Source organism: Phoenix dactylifera, chromosome 3 (genome assembly GCF_009389715.1).
Source record: "Phoenix dactylifera cultivar Barhee BC4 chromosome 3, palm_55x_up_171113_PBpolish2nd_filt_p, whole genome shotgun sequence".
NCBI classification, from domain to species: domain Eukaryota; kingdom Viridiplantae; phylum Streptophyta; class Magnoliopsida; order Arecales; family Arecaceae; genus Phoenix; species Phoenix dactylifera.
This window is the reverse complement of record NC_052394.1, coordinates 8,906,135-8,922,557: the sequence shown is the minus strand read 5'-3', so window position 1 is coordinate 8,922,557 and position 16,423 is coordinate 8,906,135. Positions and strand designations below refer to the sequence as shown.

Sequence of the window (16,423 nt, the reverse complement as noted above, 5' to 3'; positions counted from 1 at the left end):
CGAACTTCATGGCGATAAGAACTGCAAAATCAGGAACGAGGTCAGAAAGGAATGCAACGAGATGATAGAGGAAGAGTTCATGAGAAGCTTACCTAGAGGGTTGGCCAGGCTCGAACAGACGTTAATTAGAGTCTCCTCAAACAACAACTCCTGCAAGATAGGAATCTTGGATCGAGATTCTAGAAGCCTATTCAAGGCTCTTTGATCATCACCAGACAGCCTCGGGGGCCGACTCAGGTCAGTTTTGGGTGCCCTCTATGCGGTCTTGAACTCCCATGGCTGCTTGGGGTGGACAAAGAAAAACCTCCCTTTCCACCCGTGGATGGAAGAGGGAGTACCTCAAATCAGCTGGCGATCCTTCTAAGGAGAAAAGTACCACCAATTGCTATTCTGAAGATGCTTCTTCAGAATAAAGCACCTCCGGAAGAGGAAAATCGAGGCCTGGATACCCCAGAGAAAATAAAGAGAAAGAAAGGCGACAAAGACCAGCCAGGAGTTCGGTACTAGTTGGATCGGGATAAGGCTATAAGTCCTCATCAGCTGGATGAAGAAAGGATGGAGAGGCAATCTTAGCCTGCCCCTCCGAGTTTTCTCGTATAGGCCGAGCCGAGAAGGTGGAGGTCGAGTAAACCGATCACTAGGACCGGCGAGCTTGAAGACGAACTCGGAAGGAATAAAGTGTTGAGCTCGAACGAGGTCCTTTTCCTCTTATGTGAGGACGGACACCTCGTGGTCCTGGCTCGGTTGGACCTTAAACTCAGCCGAAGGTGACGACTGCCGAGCCTGGAGAGAATGGTCCGACGACCGACACCCTCTGAGACGTTAATCTTACGATCGCTCATGGCAAGGAAGATGAAGAAGAATGAAAAAAGAAAGAAGAAGACAAGAAAAGGGCCGAGCCGCCAAGGAGTGAGAACCCACCGAAAATGGAGAAACACAGAGGATTTTGGAGCCGAGAACAAAAGACTTCGCTGAAGCACCACACGGTGGTCTGAACGCTCGAGCACTCGGATGGAGGAGCACATGGAACGAAAGGTGGAGCCTGAAAGTTGGGGACACCCTTATATAAGGGCATGGACGCCCCGATCAAAGCGTCGGTCCAGCTACCCGAGCAGATCAAGCCATATGTTAGCCTGGGGTATGGCATTGTTGATCGCCGGATCGCTGCATTTATAACATTTCAGAGTCGCTCACAATGATGATGTCACGGGATGGCTCGGATACTTCGATGCTTCGGGAAGACCGATTGACGCAATTAACACCGCTAACAAAGGTCTCGCCCTCGATCGAGGTAACTGCTCGACTTCCATCGCCCAAACCGAAGTGCAGTTCAGCCTCGTAAGTGGAGGGCAAGTGTTGGAAGAAATATTACACCTCCACCTTGGACCGGACTAACCTCCTTGATCTCGAATATAAATCGAGGCGAATGATTTTGGCCTCAGCTAAAGAGCAGACCAGTCGAGGAGCCGCCAGCCAAGGAGAACAATTAGCACGCATCTACAACGGCTGACGGCTCTAATAACTGATAGTCTTGCCAGCTCGCAGTCGCAGCACCACGCCTGCACCGCACACCGCCCAAGCGGACTGACCCCCATGCCGTGGCCATACCACCAGCTATTACCTGGCCATCCATTGCCTGGCCATCATTGTATGCCACATCAACCCAAATAGCGACAAAACTAGCTTTCCTATATAAGATGGCAATTTGGGGGACCTGAGCTACGCAAAGCGCAGTACGTGATAGGCAATACATGCATACAATATTACTCACAGAGACCATACTCTGCTGAAACCCTTTTCTTTTTATATTGTTGTTCTGTTGTTTTGACTTAGGTATCGTAGGATTCTCTGCCAAAAACTCTCTGAAAAGTAGACTTCTTGTAAGCCACCCAGCGGAGGAGACCAGCACTCGACGCCTCAACCAGACTGCTCAGCTCGTCTCCAACCGACCTCAGGGTAATTCGAGCTGTACTCCTGCCTTGGTCCGAATTTGGCAGCAACAATCCTTTTTCTTCAAACTAATTTATTTAATCGTCATGCTCGAACCATTTGTGAACTCACAACTACTGTACATGTTCATCACAAAAAAGAAATTATATATAAAATGTGACAGAGAGAAGCTCCAAGGATGGGTCATTTGCTTCGTACCTTGTCTTTCCAGATCGTAGGCTATCTTTTTTGTTTTTGAAGTATATTTCACCACTTATAGCTTCCATCTCCACCTATCTGTTTTCTTGCCTATCTCCATTTGTGGCCGCCTCCTCTACTTCCCTGAGATCGGTTTTGCATGGTGTCCGCTGGAGTGACGATGCTTGGGACTGATACTTGACGAGGCGTAACAGGGGATTGATGCTTGAGGAAGCATCAATTGTGGGGGGATGTCGATTGCTATTTTTTTTTCCTCTTTTTGGTGATGGAGAGAAGAAACATCTAAACCCTAATAAAGAGGATGCCCTCTGCATGCGCCATGATGTATTGAGCTATAACCGGGGGAAAATCCTCACGCCGGACTTGTAGATCTTGATCGAAGCTTGCTGAATTTGCTTCCCCATGCGTTGTTGTAATGCGTTGTTGCAACAGGATGGGCTAATGAGCCCATATTACTTGTGCCTAATTATGGGCCATGCAATTGCCTTAATGGATTGTGTTTGGTCGGTTGCTGGACCCAGCCTTCTCTCAGCTATGTGCCTCAGTCTGGGTGGTGAGAGTGGCCTATCGGGCCATCGGCATGTACCTCATGGCTTTTGATATTTTTCTTATCAAAAAATAGGATAATATTATTTTTTTTTTTAAAAAAAATTCTGAACAAAACAGTAGGAGTGCCATACGGACGAGAGGGGGTAAAGGGAGCCCACATCTTAGCCCCAGACTAGCCCACAGGACCCACAGAATGATAGTCCAACTACATCCGGCCCATCTTGAAGCAAGAACGTAACATTAGCCAGCCTCCGGCTCAAAAAAAAAAAAAAAAAAAAAAAAAGCTATTATTAGGTATTGCTCCTACTTTTTTTTCTAAATAAAAACAGAAAATCTATTTTTTAATAATAATATGTTGGATAATACGACAGATGCCGAAGCTCTGACGATTTCTGTCAGTACCTGATCTTCTTCGATTGGCTCCTCTGATACGCATGAGTCTTTGGGCACTGGTGGAGGAGGGAAAAGCTCATGGGACTGAGAAGGAAGATGGTGAGATGGCAAAGGAAGTCATTGAAGAAGGGGGGGGGGGGGGGGGGGGGGGTTGGATAAAAAACTATATTTTTAATAAAAGTAAAAGTAATTTTTTTTTATTTTTTTTCTTTTGTTATCAAAAAAAAAATCAGCCGGTAGTCTGATTTTTAATATTGAAAGTATTAACAAATCTTGGTGTGAATGCTAGGTAAAGAATGCTCCCTAAAGCATTGTCCGGAGACCTTGGATCACTGTGATGAGGACAGCCACACGATCAATTTGGATTAAGGGCAATAGGTGATTGCGAGTCCTGATCTTGTTCCAGCTAAGAGGGGTAATGGATTTAGGGATTTAAAGATTCGGCTAATATTCATATTTGTATACATATATATTTTATTATATTTTTTCTATAACATAAAATTATATTTTGGTTTGGTATTCTTCGTGTATACCTATTAAGATGGAGTCTGAAATTGTATAGGAGAAGAGAATCTCAAAGATTTGAAAACACTTTAAAAAGAGTAGTTCTTAAATGTCAAAGTTTTTTAATTCTAGAATGTAATTGTAAATAAGACCGTGTTTGACATTTCATTAGGTGCTATTTTAAAAATGCCTTTCATATAAACATACGCTTCTGTTGATTTGTCTGCAAATGCTGCTGAAGTAAGCAAAAGCCCGAAAATGGATTTAGGGAGAAGTTGAAGAAACTTGCTTTAGGCTCATGTCTCTGTAAGTGGCTCATCTCTGAAGCAAGCAAATGCTGCTCATGTCTCTGCTTGGCCTACTTAAGGGCGAAGTCTCACCATTGCACATAACATTAGAGGTGCAATGGGCCAACAAAACTTGGACATGATCCTCAACCCAATTGAATTCAATGTCTATGAGCCAAATATTCATAAGATTGAGTTTTATCTTAAACTCACGAGAGGCTTTATAAAGCATCATATTTTTGCTTGCATATTAAACCTTATCCTCATCTCATCCTACATATTAGAACTTGCCCGCATCCATTTTCTATACATTTCCAACCTTGGGAGAAACTAGGAGATTTGTGACATGATCCTCAACCATAACCACTAATGTATCAACTGGACCATAACCATTAAGAACAGTTTGCCACCATATGTTAGCAATTTGCCAGAGGAATAGTGTCAACTTAGTATTTTAAACTTTCCATACAGCTTTCTCAACTTATTGTTGTACGTCTTAGCAAACCTAATCATATAAGAAAGAAATGTGAAAGATGACAATAATTTTGAAAATTTAATTCATTTTCATGCATTCCATCTTACACAAGGGGGCCTCGTACAACTGTATGACCGAAGACAATGACAAGGAACCCGCGGATCCATATTCGGTGGCTCTGATTCCCTAATCTCCTTCATGAACCCTTAATTCAGAGATATTATTAGATAGATCATACCCATCATGAATCTAGAATAAAATTACTATTTTTTTAAATATGTAATTACTCCATTCCAACATCTTAGGTCCATTTAATAATTTCTTTCTGTCTTTCTTTTTTTACTGAAACGGATGATTCATATAATTCTAATACAGATATATCTTAAAAAAATTAAAAAAATAATAAATTTTGAAGCGTTCTATCATCTCAAAGTATTTCTGGAATGATTAGCTACATAGGAGACCTTTTAACTTGTAAATATGTTTGGTTTAAAAGATCATCTCATGGTCCGGATGTATTTTCGCCATAGAATCTAATAATTTCTCTGGGTTGGTGGATTGAGGTAGGCGGCTCTAAGCATGCACTTCCTTATTATACATATCTACACGTGCCACTCTTCTTAGCGGTTGGTATGGATTCTATACGGGCACCCTAAACACCAAATAAATCTATCCATGTAGCAAAACATCACCACGTCTTCCCTCCTTCCTCCCCGATCTCCTCCTCATCTCTTACTCTCTTCCGGTCAATCCATGGAGCCCAACTCCCCATCCCAAACCCTTGAAACGCCTGTCCTCCAGTCCCAATCCCCAGAAGACCAACAGCAACAGCCTCTAGAGCTCACCAAGACCCTCCCCATTGCCTCTATTTCCCTCTCCCTCTCCCTCTCCCTCTCCTCCTTCCTCTCCCCTCAACTCCACTCCTCCACCAAGAAACCCTCCCTCTCCCCCTTCTCCCACCTCAAAATCCCCTCCCAGATCTCCTCCCTCTCCCACCTCTCCCTCTCCTCCACTTCCCCCAAACCCTCCTTCAAAGCCTCCACCCCCTCCAGCATCGCCAACTCCCCCTCCATTCCCCCTCCCCCCTCCTCCGCCGCCGCCCCGCCGACCCTTCCCATTCCGCCGCCGGCCGCCGCTGCACCGTCGTCTGGTTCCGCGCCGATCTCCGCGTTCACGACAACGAGGCCCTCAACGCCGCCTCCAATGACTCCCTTCTCCCTCCTCCCCGTCTACCTCTTCGACCCCCGCGACTACGGCAAGTCCTCCTCCGGCTTCGACAAGACCGGCCCCTACCGCGCCACCTTCCTCCTCCAGTCCGTCGCCGACCTCCGCCGCAGCCTCCGCGCCCGCGGCTCCGACCTCGTCGTTCGGATCGGCCGCCCGGAGACCGTCCTGGTGGAGTTTGCCCGCGCTGTCGGCGCCGACGCCGTGTATGCCCACCGGGAGGCGTCGCATGACGAGGTGCGGGCGGAGGAGCGGGTGGCGAAGGCGATGGAGGAGGAGGGGGTGGAGGTGAAGTACTTCTGGGGGGAGCACGCTGTACCATATGGATGACTTGCCGTTCGAGTTGGAGCAGATGCCGTCGAATTACGGGGGATTCAGGGAGAAGGTGCAGGGGGTGGCGGTGAGGAAGACGATCGAGGCGCTGGACCAGATTAAGGGGCTGCCGTCGAGAGGTGATGTCGATCCTGGGGAGATTCCGAACTTGGTCGACCTGGGGCTCAAGCTGGCGCCGACCATGTCTCAGGTTTGCCCTATCATCTCATATTCTTGTTTACTTTTGTTTTCCAGTTGCTGGTTTGTTCTGCCATCTCAAATTTGTAATTTTTTTCTTAAGCAAAAGGAAGTGAGTTTAAATTAGAAATGAATCAGGAGTGGAACAAAATTGAAACCTGGCACTTATAGGCAAGCCAAGGCAGAGTAGGAAGAACTAAGAAAAATATGGAATATGGAATAGGTAGAGTATTGATTCATTTTGAAAAAAACAATATTCCTATCTAAAATAAGTGTTGTTGGAATATCCTTTGCTTTGAGTGGAAGTTAAAATTTTTCTTTCACAGCATTTGTGATTTCCTTGGGAAGCAACTCTGAGATTATAAGTGGCCAAATTTCCAAATTCACATAGAAATCCGGAATTTATTACAACACAAGGAGGGATAAAAGGAATTGGTGATTGTTCAAGATCACATTGACATGAGAGCGATAATCTTTGCAAGTATTTGGGAGAAGCCATTACGAAATTACCAGCAAGTACTCCGATGGGGCTCTCTTTTCTGAAAAAGAAATCTTTACAATTATTTGCTTGTCCACCTTGATGATTGGCTACTTGCCCTGGGCCATTACACAACTAAAATACGCTCATAACAAACATCTGGTTGTAGTGCTGATAATTAATAATTGAAATGCTTGTAAACCTAGTGAATCATTCATAAATTTAACATGGTTGATAGTATCACCAAATTACTGACCCTCCTACTAATGATGTGCTTTTCTTTTCTTTAATTTGGAATAGAGGTATCTCATATTACTGAATTATGGCAAATTGATTCCTAGCATTTGAATGCCAATTTTCTTAGAATGTGTGCAACTCTTTTTCCTTTTTGGCAGAGTGCGGGTTGTGCAATTCCTAGAGTGATGCAAATGCCCTTAGATACTTATTAATTAATGTACTATGACAAGTTGAAGAGGCCAGTTCTTCCAATTTCAGTTTCCTTTCATGTGACAGATAATTCCCACTCTCAGGCCTCTCTGATCCTCTGTTATAGGAAATTTCATGAAGGCTGGTGATGATCAACCTGCCAGAGCGTGTTATGTATTCCCAAGAGAGAGCGGACAACAAGCACAAACTACTTTAATGACAAAAGTTGGCATGATATTTCAGCATAAAAAGGCATATCAAAACCAAGAAGCAGCCTTTCTTTGATCATTGATAAGTAAAAGAACATGCCACCAGGAAATTCTACTTTGAGGTGAAGATTGGGCTTAAAACATTAGATAGGTTGTCAAATAAGCTTGGTGGTGCATCTAGATTAGCAAATTCGAGTCCAAATACTAAAGCGACGGACCATACAGTGAAGACTGCTTTCTTCTTATGTCAGGAAGACCCAATGATTCAGCAGTCATATCTTAGTCTCTCTGTTTTTCCTCTGGTTTCTGTAGGAGAATAACTGATGATTAGGAAACTAACTCCTGTTTTGAGTGAAAAAATAAATCCAAATATGTCCTTGTTCTGAGTCCTTTTTGAGTTATTAATTGATTTACTAGATCAGAGGAACACCTTTAAAGTGAATCTTGGGATTTACTCCTTTTAGGCCTTGATAATGCAAAAGGTATATTTAGGTTCCCAAGGGTTTTCTGGTCCTGTCAATAAATGGCTAAAGCTGTCTTGTGATCTGGCCTTCGATATATTGGAACTTGAGGAATGATAATGTGGAGTATGTGAAATTGAGGGCAGTGTACGCACCTAGAATTCTCACCAACATGAGCAGGCCACCATGATAGGGTTTCCCTTACACTCTTTCTACACATATATTCCTACAAAAAAATTACGTAATAACCAGAAATGCTTGGTATTTTTATCTGATCCATAAGTATGCTAAGCTGGGTTTAATTTAGTTATGGTGGGCTGGTTTTCTGAAATTCTTGTCATGTCTGCAACACATGTACATATGCACACTATGTTTTTTTGTATATAAAACTATGTAAAAGCATGTTCCATCAAGTTGATCAATATGATGAGGTCCAGTATATTTTTTATGTTAAAATTTTTGAAACAAATTCTACAAGAACCTTAACTGAATTAAAAGCAAATTAGTAATTTGAATTGAATTATTAATATCAGATAAAAATCAGTTTCTTGTGAGATTCTGACTCTGATTTGTGCTTGTTAGCAAACTTATATTGTAAAAGAACACATATCACCACCCTACCAGTCCACAAGAAAGGAAAGGAAAGGAAGGGGGGAGGGGGGGTTGGTGTGGAGGGTCCTTTGATTGCATTGCATGGCTATGAACAATTCATGGATTAATATAGCTAGAAGTCTGAAGCATAAAGCATATGACTATGTAGGTGGCATGGCAACTTCCTTCTACTTGTGTATTTAGGTTGCGGTGGCCAGGTGATGCTGATGTTTTAAGCACCTTAATTATTATCTGAATGTGCATGCAGCTTAACGTTATTGTACTTTGATTTTGTAGGAAAAGGTCATATGAGTGTGCCTTTGGAGATGCTACATTTAATTTGAATATTGTATTCCCTTATAACCTTGAACTTTAAATGGTAGTTTTGTACTTTTGGGGGCAGGAGCTGTTGAGTCTGCTTTATATTTTGATATGGTGAATCATCAGTATCACTAAATTCTGTATAAAGTGCTGGTTCTCTGCAGACCATACAATGATCGCTCTTTTTTTTCCCAAAGCACATTGGACTCTGATTTTAGGACTTCATTACATGCATGTTGGAACTGTTTTTGTTTTCTACATCCATGATGTTGCTTGTCAATCCTCGTAGTTTTCACTACCCGCCTTGACACTGACATTAACTTCTTTCAATTTGGATACCTTAAACAAATTATTTATTCAGTTTCCTATACATTTGAATATTGTTGTTTAGATGACTAAGATCTGTGGCTGATTGATGCTGAACAATGTTATGGATGTGATGTCTGAACCTAATGGTTGATAGGAATTTTATGATATATGAACCATGAAAGGCAACTGTTGTATATCGAATTTATCTAACCAAAACATAAATGATTAAAAAAACTATTTTCTGTCTTATTAGGCTTGTGACTTTTCTACGTATGAAAAAGAACACTTGTGGTCCGATGAGCTTATATGTCGGGATACCTGTGAAGAAAAATAGGAAATGGATCCTGGATAACCATGCAACCTTCTCTGAAGTTCAAGTCCTTCGGAAGCAAAATTAAGTTCAATATCATCTGGTACTTGATGTGAGTGGAGTCAATGGTGCAGAAACGCCCTGTCAGTTAGCTTCATGGAAACAGATGTCAGTGGATAGATTCACATAACTATATCATCAGAAAATCTCGTATGATATCGCCAGATGAGCTCAGCCCTCATCTTTGTTACCAATTAACTTGTGCAGTGAAATAATCCAATCAAGGCTTTTTTCTGAACAAAAATATCCTATAAAATTATGTTACAGAATCATCTATATGGCATGCTTTTTTATCGTTATTCTGGAAAGTGAAAAACTTGGTACATTTCATAGTGGTACAGATTCTTTTATCTTGGGACTGTTGTCATTTGTCTCTTTATTATTCCTGCTTTAGATCATGTCAATTTTATCGTGCATCTGGTTTTATCTGGATTTTAGGTTTTTCTCTGTCTCATAGGAACATAGCCAAATGCAATACCATCATGCAGTCATCGAAGCAATTTTTTCATGAACATATACAGTAGTTTTGAGCTAATTGTGTGATGTTTCATTCAGGATGGGAAACCTGCCCCAAAGTGCTTCACTTGTGGGGTGCGAGACTGAAGCCTTAGAAGACTGAAAAAGTTTGGCAGATGGAATGCCGTGCCCAACCAAAGAGAGGGATAGTATCGGATAGTATCTATGGTGCTAATTCTCCTGCAAAATCACCATGGGTAGCGATTGGATGCCTTTCTCCACGTTTCATACGAGGAGATGAAAAAGACTGCAACAAGGTATGTTTTGTTGGACGCCTACTTATTTCCAAGTCTGGATGAGGCGTAAAGATAAAACAACAGCTCGATATCATCATTCCAGTTTTTCAAGAAACACCTCTTTATTTAAAATTATGAAGGTTGCCCAACTTTAGTGTATATGACGTAAATTAATTTTTATTACAGAGAATATCTGCCTCCTCAACCCAAAGACTGGTGCTGCAGCAGATAATGGAAGAACTGGCTAATGTTGAATTATTATGGAGGGATTTCTTCAGGTGGTTACCGACCATAATCTTTCTTGCCACTCTTGTAACTGTGGTCATGTGCGCTATTAGTTGTCTACATTGTCAATACACTAACACAAAATGAGACTTAATAGTCTTAAAAAGATTTTTTTCTGTAATTAATTTCTGCATTGAACTTACCTTGTACACCCAGAAACTCTGGATTAACGCCCATCCAGCTAAATGCTTGATAATGCCTAATTATATTTGAATCATACTTGTTTCAGGTTCATCACTAAGAAATACAGCTCCCCCACAAAAAAGATTGAAGCTGAGCCAGCTACAGCCTGCACCGGTCTCTTGTTTGAGTCTTCTGGAGCCTGGAGATGACCCAAAATCAAAAGTCGGCATTCAATTCAACCTGGCCTGTGCGCTAAAATGTAGTTTCTGAAATACTAAGAGACTTTTGTCAATCCCATCTCTCTCCCTCCAATAACTTGTAGCTCTTAAACTTTCTCATACATTGGTCAAATTTTGGTCTGCGGACATAGTTATCTCATGTTTTGGAGAGAGGCATTTCCATCTCCCCTGCATTTGATATCTTTTTTTCCTATTGCTTTTGCTTCATCAGGGAATTAATTGGGTATTTAGGGTATCTGCAGGCCATAATCAGGACAATCCAGTCGATTGCTTCGATGGAGATCGCTGGTCATTAATTCAAGGAGGAGATTTCCATGTCCAATGACTTTGGACCATTGGCCACGTTGGCCAATGCTTATCAGGTTGCCTTGCAATCTTGACATCATCTTCATGGTAGCCTACTCTTTTTTAATGCCAAGTAATCTTTGAGCGAAATAGAGAATTCCTACTGCGTGATGACCCATGTGGATCTGCTTCATATTGTGCATGAGAAGCTTATAAATTTTTCATTTCAGATAAATTATCTATATTTCTCTCTAGACTGCAGTCCAATAATTCCCCTTTCTGTTGAGGCTGGTTTATCTGAGGAGGTTGCTCTAGCTAGGAAATCTGGTGGTTGTGCAAGCAGAATGCAGTTCAAAATTGAGCACCTTCGCTTGGGTTTGGTAGAAGCTGGTATCCCACTGCCATTAGTCTAATGAACAAAATAAGAATTCTCCCTTCCTGATGAGAATTAAATGGTTTCTATATTATACGTACGGATCGGAGCTCCGGCACCAGTGAATGCGATGGGTGCAACCCTATGTAATAGCAAGGGCCTAAAGAAAATTTTGGACAAAGTAATCCTCCTTGAAGTTAGAAACTTTGTGAGGGACTTTTTTTTTTTTCACGCTAAGGTAGGTGAATCATACCTGACGAGTACGGATGCATCCAATAAAGTAAAAAAAATAGAATGCCTCAGAGTGCGAAGGGCAACTTTCCGTCACTAGCCCACAAGGTAGAGTTGACTGTCTTCAGCAGTCACAATCCTGGCAGACAAGTCTCGAATAACAAAACTTGCACCATCCCATGTACCTCCATCCAAGATCGACCCATCGAAATTGAGCTTGAGGAAACCCGGGGGTGGGAGCTCCTATGTGCCGTGAGGGCCAAAGCGAAGCAACAAATCTAGCTTGGCTATGAAGGTAGATTGATCCCTTCGTAATTTCTTTTTTTTTGAAAAAAAACAAATATCTATTCAGCCTCCAAGGCTGGTGGTTTCTCGGGTGAGTGTTAACGATGAAATCTCCCTGCCGGTCATGCCAATTTATAGGCCCATTTCTTTCAGCACCCGCCACTACCCCATGTAATTAATTAATTTATATAAACTCACCTCCATCCTCACATCCTAAGCATGATAGCATATATAATAACTTAGAAAAATGGCTAGCAAGAAGGTATTATTTAAGTTTCTTGATATTGTATAAGTATCCAAAATCTATTCGGTAAATAACTGATGTAGGGCTAAACACACGCATGGAGGGATTCTCACAACATCCGCAGCTACTCCTATGCCTTAAAAGAAAGGACAGTCATACTTATGTCATGGAGCTCCCTATATTTTGCCCGACCAATGTTGCCGAAACCCTGATCTCCTCCATCCATTTCCACTTCCTACCTTTTAACTACTTTCATATTGGCACTAATTCTATGCATCATCCTCAAGTCTGAGAAAACTCTCCCAGTCTACCTCCTGGACTTCACCTGCTACCATGCCCCGGCGTCGTACCGCTTCCCGGCCTCGACCTTCCATGAGCATGCCTACCTCTCGGGCCACTTCAACGCCGAGTCGGTCGAGTTCCAGATCAAAGTCCGGGAGCGCTCCGGTGTCGGCTGCGCCACGAGCATGCCCCACAGGCCACAGCATGCATGAGCTCACTCCCCGCCCTAACCTGCAGTCCCTCTCCGCCGCCCTCGTCGAGGTCGAGACCGTTCTCGTCTCCATTGCCACCGACGTTCTCGACCGCCTCGGCATACATCCGGTCGACGTAGACTTCTTGGTGGTCGACTGCAGCATCTTCCGCGCCACCCACTCCGTCTCGGCCATGGTGGTGAACAGATTGAAGCTAAGAGAAAACGTGAGGAGTGATGACCTGGGGTGAATGGGGTGCATTGCTGGGTTGCTGGTGGTGGCGCTGGCGAAGGATTTGCTGAGGGTGAACAAGGAGAGCTTGGTGTTGACGCTGAGAACGGATACGATCCACGTCCGATGGGTATCTGGGGAAGATGAATTGTATGCTGCTGTTGGGACCCCTCCTCCTCACCTCTGAGTTTCCTTGAGATGAACCTGACGGATGTGTGCTGGATCGTGGTAAGAAGGAAGGAGCGGGCTTTATCATCAGAGGTTTGGATTCTAGACTGATAGCTGTGTTGGTTGACAATAAAAGGAGGCCAATGTACTCTAATAATAGCTTCACTAATCTTTGAGGCATTGACTCAAAAATCAATAAATATTTATTTCAAAATAAATATAAATATAAAAGCCCTAAAGCCTCTTCAAAGACTAACCAAATCTTCGAAAAAGACTTGGATCATGAACCTCCTTCGGCATTATAGGTTTGCTTCTAAGAACGTCCTTTTTATTCACATTCATTGCATTTCTAATTCAAAATTGCAATGTCAAATTTATTATTGTGTCCTTTAGGATAAGATTGTGTAAATCTAACCATAACAAATCTAAAAGATTTACTTCATATCTACTTCACTAACGTTGAAGATTTTCTCAGATATACTTCGTAGATATCTACCACTTTAGGAATGTGACTATGACTGGAGAGGCTCCTTCTATCCTCTTCCGTTTTGAAATCCAAATCCTCACTTGGATTCACTCTTTTTTTGGGGGGGGTGAACACTCGGATTCACTCTCATAGATTGATGGTTGCCAAGCTGTATAAAGCCTTCAATGGTGTTGCAATTCAAGCCATTTCTCACGATCCAAATTTCTAAGAGCTACACCTAGCTCTTGCCATCTCCTCCGCGTTAGTAACTAAAGGGAAGCCTCGTTTTTCCTCCTATCATGGCATGTTCCAGTCCGGAACACCACTCCAATATGAATTACAAGATACTGGTGAGGTGCAAATAATATTATTTCCTCGTCTTCAATAAGGAATTCCTGCTGCCTTCCCCTGGTGATGCGGGCTATAATTTGGATCCAGAACTTCAAAAAGCTCAACAAGAGTGGATGACGATGGATGACCTTTTGGTTGCGGAGACCAGTAATATATTTGTAGTTTTTAGAATTTTCTGTTCAATGGGTTTTCTCCTGCTGACCTTCTTGTTCAGTTTTTTAAATATTTTATTTTCTAACTCACATGGATGTATCGTTTAGTTCATTTAATACATCCAATTTACCCAAAAAAAATCCTGTTCATTTTTTGAATGTTATAGGGTTGTATGAAAATTTGAGGTGGCTTTATGTTGTAGTTTCAGTTCCAAACATCTGTTTCTTTTTGGTTGTCAGGCTCTGTGAAGGACTGGCTCTCTCTTCTAGACACCGATCCTCAACACTCCACTACAAGAAGGATTCATGCAAGAGTTGCTGATGGTTGAGGGGAGAAGATGATGAGAAGGTGGAGAAGGCTGAGAGATCGAACTCATACGTTGTAATGAGAGGCTACGAGAAGATGATGATAAACTCCCTTGGGTGATGGCTCTTTCACACACCTCTTGGAAGAGACTCCAGGAGAAATGAATCCATATGACAGCGTCGAAGGTCATTGGATTTTCTTCCCCAATGAGGCTGGGGACATCTCAGGCCAACAGCAAACTTGCTGGTGAGTCTCTTGATGGTGTGCCAAGAGACTTGGGTTGGAATTTGCCTTCGCCTAGAGGTCATGGTTTAGGGTGGGCTGCCCCCATAACAAGGAAACAAGAATAATGTATCTACTTGATGCAGAATAATGAGAACATAACTTACGAGAGGGCATTTCGTTTCATGTCCAACTTGTTCTTCCCCTTGTCTTCCAAATCCTTGAGAAAATTCATAGAACATGATTTATTGATGCTGGTAGCAAGTGGTTTAGCTTTCTCAACTGATAACTGAACTCAGCTTATAAAATCATTGGATCCTTGCTATGACAAGCATGAAATTAATTGCGTCTCTTTCTAGCGTTGCCTAAGACTCCTATAATAATTAGGTTCATAAGCTTGGTCACATTTCCTTAAAAATAAGATTTATTGCAATTACAATTTTGATGAACCATAGTTATCAAAGAAGAACAATATTGAGCAGAGTCTAGAATGTGGATCATGCCAAACCAAACAAAATCATGACTTGGTGGCTATGTCACAAACCTTTGAATGGTTACATGCCAAAATTACAAAGAAAATTGTAAATTGAACTAAAATATACAATATAGTTTGAAGATTTACATCTCTGAATGTGATAAAGAAATAAAAATATAACAAAATAATCTAAGACATATATAATAAACCAGTATCTTTATTGTTTGAGTAGTGCTACTAACTGTTGTTTCATCCTTCATTCCATTTGACGAAATAAGAGTGTAGATAGGTGTCACTATAATGAGATTTTGTTAGCTCCAAAAAATCAGCTTTTTTTAGGAAAAAAAATTGTCAACTTGATACATGTGCCCATTCATGGGGGAGGGGATTGGAAGAGGGCAAATGCCTACCCTAAAATTTTGATTTTAGTATTTTAGGTAGAGTTCAGCCTCCCCATCTTTAAATATTTGGTAAGGTTTATTTGTTTATAAATCTAAAAAGTGTTAGGTCTGCATGGGTTTTCTAAATTGCACTCCATATGTGGTAAATCTAATGCTTATGATCACAGGATTGGTTTTCATTAATTCCTGATTCATTGGAATTTAATAATTTATTTTGCTTATAAATTTTGAGACAATACTTGCTTGAAAATATGACATTTTGATATATTCTGAAATTCTTCTATGAGAAGGTCATAAAGAATGGTAGGATTTTTAATCCATCATGAGAGTGGCTAAAATAAACAAAGAATGAAAAGAAAAAAGAAGGAGATGGAGAAGAAGAGGAGAGAGGGATGTGAAGTGCATGGTATTTTTTTGAAGCTTGTTCTTTCTTTTTTGGCCAATGGCTAGTAAGAGAATTGATGAAGAATGTGGTGAGAAGATAGATAGGTTTGAATAAGTTTTTCTCTATTTTCCATATCCTAGCCTAATTCTATTGGGTTCCTTTTATTATTTCTTATTTTTTAAAAAAGAGAGGGGGGTATTTATAGAAAGAGATAAGAGACTCTAAAGTTAGAATTAAATGAAAGATGAGGTTGCACTGAATTCTAAGACAAGGAGAGAAAAATTGACTGATTAATCTTTGAGGAAAGATTGGTGAGGTGGCATACCTAGAGAGTTGAGATGATAGGAGAACATTTTTCTTGGATTGCATTTTTTTGAAAAGTTAGGGCTATATAGAGAGAAGAGGGATTGATTTGAGGACTATAATTCAAGCCTAAAGGTCCTAAGGATAATGGAATTTGAGGCAACAATGTTTTATTGCCTAAGGGCTATGAAGAAAGGATTGAAGAGATAGATGGTAATGATTTAAGGGTGTGTTTGTTTACTTGTGTTTTTTTTGGACCGATAAGATTAGAAGAAGAGAGGAGAGAACTAGGATTTGGGAAGTGAGTTCAATTTAAGGGTAAGGAGAAGAGCATAATGGATGAATTGGATTGAATCTTCCTCACCTCATAAGGATAGGTGATATAAAGAGAGAAAGGATGGTTAGGATATTACAAGA

General features: G+C 41.5%; 2 pseudogenes; both read left to right on the top strand.

Annotated features, from left to right (window-relative positions):
• The first annotated feature begins 4,975 nt into the window (after window positions 1–4,975).
• LOC120110064 lies at window positions 4,976–10,834 on the top strand (annotated as a pseudogene).
• A 1,961-nt stretch (window positions 10,835–12,795) lies between these two features.
• The window catches only part of LOC120110063, a 4,602-nt pseudogene continuing 974 nt past the window's right edge, over window positions 12,796–16,423 (top strand).